This window comes from Capricornis sumatraensis, chromosome 10, assembly GCF_032405125.1.
Source record: "Capricornis sumatraensis isolate serow.1 chromosome 10, serow.2, whole genome shotgun sequence".
Taxonomy (NCBI): domain Eukaryota; kingdom Metazoa; phylum Chordata; class Mammalia; order Artiodactyla; family Bovidae; genus Capricornis; species Capricornis sumatraensis.
Window position 1 is genome coordinate 7,135,624 of NC_091078.1, and position 6,000 is coordinate 7,141,623.

Sequence of the window (6,000 nt, forward strand, 5' to 3'; positions counted from 1 at the left end):
ACCAGACTAGTGAGACAGTTAGTTTTGTGCTTTTGGCTATAAAGAATTAAATTACACTCACTCTTTCATCTTTTAATGAAAGGTAACTTACTCTCAGAAGCAGCATAAGCATTGTTATAGTAAGTCTACTCCTAAATGAAAATATGGGGTGAGTTACAGTTTACTTAGTAGCCTAGCTAAGAAACCTTCGAAAATCAGCCATGGATCAAAGTCATTATATAAGTTCAAGATGTTATCTTAGGATGAAAGGTAACTCAAGTCCGTAACTTCCTTTAAAAAGACACTGAAAATTAAACCTTTGGCATAGTCAGAACTTCCAGAAATGTTTCTTAAATATCAAATTTTTCTATGGAGAGACACTATGTCCATTTTCTTCATAATCTTCTCTTGTTACCACTATATCATCAAAATCGTCATTCTCTGATATAAATTTTCCACCTTCCCAGGCATAAATAATAGGGTCTTCAGGCAGCACAACAGAAACATCCTAAGCTACTGGAGTGAGACATCGAACTTCTGAGTAAACTTGATCCCTAAATCCTGGGTAAAGGGAATTTCCTCCTGTCAAAACGAGGTTCTTAAAAAAATGTGGCTGCATTTCTTCAGGTAAATTCTGAATTGAATAGACAATAGCTTCTGGGATCTGCATTTCATGAATGCCTTTATCAGAAGGATTAAAGAATATTTCTGGAACAGCAAATCTCTCGTTGGCCAGATGAAGAATTTTTCCCCCAGATTTGTATTTTCCACTTAACACCATCCCTTCTCTTAGCTAGAAGATATGATTTCATTTACATGATTGGTTAGGAGGAGTTCTCCTCCCACATTTATATGAATAATTGCTTCTTTTTTCTTAAAAAATATGGAATGCTCCACTAATTTGCGTGTCATCCTTGCTCAGGGGCCATGCTAATCTCTATATCATTCCAATTTTAGTATATGTGCTGCCGAAGCGAGCACTGTGTTTTTGTTTTTTTTTTTTAATGCAAGCATTTTCTACTATAGATTCTTTGTACTGCTTTTGCTGTATCCCCAAAGTTGTTTTTTTTTTTTAATGTTGTGTTTTTTTGTTTTCATTTGTCTTGAGATAATTTTCTAAATCCCCTTGTAAGTTCTTCTATGGATCATTCATTATTTAAGACTGAATTATTTAATTACCATGCATTTGTTGGTTTTCTTTCAGCTGTTAATTTCTAGTTTCATTCCATTGTAGTTAGAAAAGATAATTTGCTTGATTTCAGTCTTCTGAACTTTGTAAAGACTTATTTTGTGGCCCAACATGTGATCTGTCTTAGAGGCTATTCCATGTTCACTGGAGAAGAATGTGAGCTCTGCCCTTGTTGGGTGAAGTGTTCTTCATATGTCTGTTCGTTCATGCTGGTCTATAGTGTTTTTCAAGAGTTATATTTGCTCACTGATCTTCAATATGGCTGCACTACCCATAACTGAAAGTGAGGCGCTGGAGTTCCCTGCTATTATTATTTTGTTATTTCTCACTTTAGTTATTTTTGAGGTTTGCTTTATATATTTGAGTTCTCTGAAATTTTATATACATATATGTAAAATACACACATGTATATAAGAGATATGTTTGTACACATATATGTAAAATACATATATGTATATTAAAAGAGATATGTTTATACGTGTGTGTGTGCATGTGCACACGTGCACACACACACATGTGTTTCATAGACATACTTTCCCAGTAAATTGACCTTTATGGAATTATATAATGTCTTTTGTCTCGTGTGACAGTTTCTGTTTAGAATTCTATTTTGTCTTTTTTTTTTTTTTTTACATGCATTAGGTCTCACTTTTATGCTGTGAAGATCTATGAATTTTGAAAAACAGATTGTGTCATGTATTCGCCACTGCGATACCACAGAGAAGAGTTGCATGTCTAATTTCATGGTTAGTTTCTGCTTCTAAAAAGTTCCTTGTTTTTGCCTGTTCTACCCTCCCCACTCCCTAAACTTGTGGCAGTCACTGATATGTTTTATATCTCTAGTTTTACCTTCCCCCAAATGTCACATTATGGAATCATAGGGTATGCAACCTTCTCATTCTTGCTTCTTATGTTTATCTATATGTATTTAAGAGTCATCTATGTCTTTGAGTAACTTGATGGCTTCTTTTTTATTACTGAATAGTTTTCACAGTATGCTGCTGCTGCTAAGTCGCTTCAGTCATGTCCGACTCTGTGCGACCCCATAGAAGGCAGCCCACCAGGCTCCTCTGTCCCTGGGATTCTCCAGGCAAGGACACTGGAATGGGTTGCCATTTCCTTCTCCATTTCACCGTATGGATGGATGTATTATACTCTGATTATCCATTCACCTCTTAAAGGACACTTTGGCAACTCCTTTTCTTCCCTGTCCCCTTTCTCTAGAGACAACATTCTCAGTCTACTTTTTTGAATTCTGTTTTCTGTTGACTCTGACTTTTATTTAATTATTTTTGCTGAGGTGAGTCAGAAAGGGTGGATGTATCTGAAGTGAAACAGATGTGAAACAACTGGGGAAAAAAAAAAAAAAGGATTTCAGAGTTGCTCTCTGGTTCAAATTAGTTTAAGTTCCTTCTAGCCTCCCTCTGGAGACTAAGCCTTTGATAGAAGGGATGGTCTGAGTGGGAGTTTACAATGGCTGTCCTTCTCATCCCATCTCAGGTTCATGTGGGACGTTTTCTTAGATCCTACCTGGGAGAACCTGCTGAGAATTCTGAAGAAAAGCACCTGAAAGTGTGAGAATCTTCACACAACAGTGGTGCCCAGCATCTTCTTACTCTTACACTAGTCCTCACTCACCTTCTACCATTTATCAAAAGTACCAATAATACTTGGTCCTATTTGCTTATGGCATCAGGTAGGGGAGTCTTGGGTGCTATAACCTTCTGAATGTAATTGACTCTAACTTTTGGGGTAATGGTTTGTCCTGTGATGTCTTTTCTCTAACAGTTTTTAGATAATAATTGAATTTTCTCTTTTCTCTGACAGGTTTTTTTTTTTAATTGACTTTCACTTTGTCTTGCTATTTCTTATTGCAAGGATAGGAGTAACAACTTCTATGCTTTTTATATGTGGGAGCTGAAACAAGAAATAACTTATTCATCTTTTAAATTCCTTGTGCTTTTAAGTTTTACTACCCCAATAGCAATGCAAAAAATTAATTTTATTTCTGATTTTTCTGCTTCTGTGATCTGACTTACTCTGGAAATATATAGTAGCTCTCTGAGGCCCAGACAAGTATACATATAGGGGGTTGGGTAGGGGGTTGCTTGGGAAATATAGGAAGACATTGAAATAAACCTTTTCTGTCCTAACAAAGAGTCTGTGCTCTCCACATGGGAAATAACTGAAAGTATGGATACTTCTATGAGTATAGAAGTTCTGTAAATCTTGGAAGAGTCTTTTCTCTCTCTCATTCTTTCTCATATGTACCCACGCACATACACATACACACACACGCTCACTCAAGGAAGGAGATTTCTAAACTATATCACTTGCATTTTTTAAAAGATTGTCCCAGCCTTAGATATGGCCTGCTTGTGTCTACTGACATAAATTTTATTCTAAAATCATCTTTTCTTTCAGTCATGACATTTAACTCATTATGGAATTATAAATAACATTAAATCAAGACATGGCATTTTTCTAGGACAAAAATGTAAGGAAATAAATGTTAACTCATTGTCTCTAGACCAATCTCAGTATCATTACCTTTCAAACTGAAGAAGACCAAGGGAATGGACTGATTGAATGCACTTTTGGGGACAGCTGGAGCCTAGATATTGTCTAATAGCCAAGCCCAGGCATGCCCAAGATGACCCCTCAGTTACCAGGCTTCACAATGAAACCCTTAGAAATAGGCTGGGCTCATTGCCAGAGTCTCCAGTAACAATTAAGTTTTAGGGCAGTCTAACATCTTCAAGAGGATAACACACAGGGTGTTGCCCAGGCTTCATCAAACCTTCATTTCTTAAAGGTACTTCTATGAGATACAATCATGAATCACTAGGGTGATTTGGGAGAGAAATGGGAAGCATGCTGCAAGTGTAAAATCAAAGTGTCTGCCATCAAACTCCATATTCGCTGCTTCTCTTGACATCTCTCTGTAAGTCATCATCCCACAATAACACTTCTGCAATAGTGAAATTTATTAAGAAACAGTGATCCTGGCATTGCAGTGGATGACGAATGGAAATGGAAATTGTGGCTTGGGGTCTAGAATGCTTATTCTGTTCCAACCAGGCTACCACTCTCCATTACTAATAGGGAGATTATTATTCTCCTTAATAATCCTCAACATTTATCAATGTTTACCCTAAAAATTATGTCATTATTTATCTCCTGAAATCTGTTACCATTCTCTTTCTCTCTTAATCTTCTTCAGTTAGTTTATTGCTTGAGACAGAAGGCTACAAGCAACTATTCATTTGCTTTACTCTTTCCTATGTATAAAAACAAACACAATTTCTTTATAAGTACTTAAGGCCTTATGTGGAGAAGGCAGTGGCACCCCACTCCAGTACTGTTGCCTGGAAAATCCCATGGACGGAGGAGCCTGGTAGGCTGCAGTCCATGGGGTCGCTAAGAGTCAGACACGACTGAGCGACTTCACTTTCACTTTTCACTTGCATGCATTGGAGAAGGAAATGGCAACCCACTCCAATGCTCTTGCCTGGAGAATCCCAGGGATGGGGGAGACTTTTGGGCTGCCGTCTATGGGGTCTCACAGAGTCGGACACAACTGAAGTGACTTAGCAGCAGCAGCAGTAGCAGCAAGGCCTTATGAGTCAATCAGTTCTCTCCTAGTTATTTTCTGTATGATAATGTACACCTTGTTGATCTCTGGGGCTTCCCTTGTGGCTCAGACGGTAAAGCATCTGCCTACAATGCAGGAGACCCAGGTTCGATCCCTGGGTTGGGAAGTTCCCCTGGAGAAGGAAATGGCAACCCACTCCAGTTTTCTTGCCTGGAAAATCACATGGAGGGAGGAGCCCGGTAGGCTACAGTCCATGGGGTTGCAAAGAGTCGGACACGACTGAGCGACTTCACTTCACTTCACTTCACTTCACTTTTGTTGATCTTTGGGCCTCAGTGTTATGTGACTTTTTTATGAAGGAAATTGCTTAACATTTTCCTGGACTTCAGATTCATCTCCTCACTAAAGCATTTTCCCTGTTTCCTACCAGAAGTAACATGCCAGAGGGCAGCATGACTGCCATGATTGGTGTGCTCAAACTTGAGGAATTGCCCTTGTGGTTGGTGTGGGTGAACATGAGTTTGGAAAGCTTGTCCCTCTCTGCAAGGGATCTGAGGATTGGTGATTTTACTGATAAGAGGATTAAACTAGAGTCCAAGCACAAACCAATGATTGGTCATTGTCTTTGTTCAAGCTGCTGCTGCTACTGCTGCTAAGTCGCTTCAGTTGTGTCCGACTCTGTGCGACCCCAGAGACGGCAGCCCACCAGGCTCCACTGTCCCTGGGATTCTCCAGGCAAGAACACTGGAGTGGGTTGCCTTTTCCTTCTCCAATGCATGAAAGTGAAAAGTGAAAGTGAAGTCGCTCAGTTGTGTCCGACCCTTAGCGACCCATGGACTGCAGCCTACCAGGCTCCTCCGTCCATGGGATTTTCCAGGCAAGAGTACTGGAGTGGGGTGCCATTGCCTTCTATTACAAAAATACCATGAACTGGGAGGAATGTGTTTCTAATAGGTCTGGAACCTGAGAAGTCCAGGATCAAGGCATGGCAGATTCAGGGTATGGTGAGGTCTCACCACATGGTTCTGAGATAGCCATCTTCTCTCTGTATCCTTATGTGGAGGAAGGAACAGGAAATCTCTCTGGGGTCTCTCTTAAAGGGCATTTTTCCATTATGAGGGTGGAGCCTGCATGAACTACTCAATTCCCGAAGGACCTATTGCCAAATATTATTGCATTGGGAGTTATGCTTCAACATGAAAGTTTTGGGGAGACACAAACATTCAGTCCATAATAG

General features: G+C 39.5%; 2 non-coding genes across 2 annotated transcripts; one reads left to right on the forward strand and one right to left on the reverse strand.

Moving 5' to 3' along the window:
- Window positions 1-856: 856 nt before the first annotated feature.
- On the reverse strand, window positions 857-960 carry LOC138088049 (U6 spliceosomal RNA). Its single transcript, XR_011145642.1, has one exon. It is a non-coding gene; the product is annotated as a U6 spliceosomal RNA (small nuclear RNA).
- Window positions 961-4,857: 3,897 nt separating this feature from the next.
- Window positions 4,858-4,929, forward strand: TRNAC-ACA (transfer RNA cysteine (anticodon ACA)). The gene has a single exon. It is a non-coding gene; the product is annotated as a tRNA-Cys (tRNA).
- The last annotated feature ends 1,071 nt before the right edge of the window (window positions 4,930-6,000 follow it).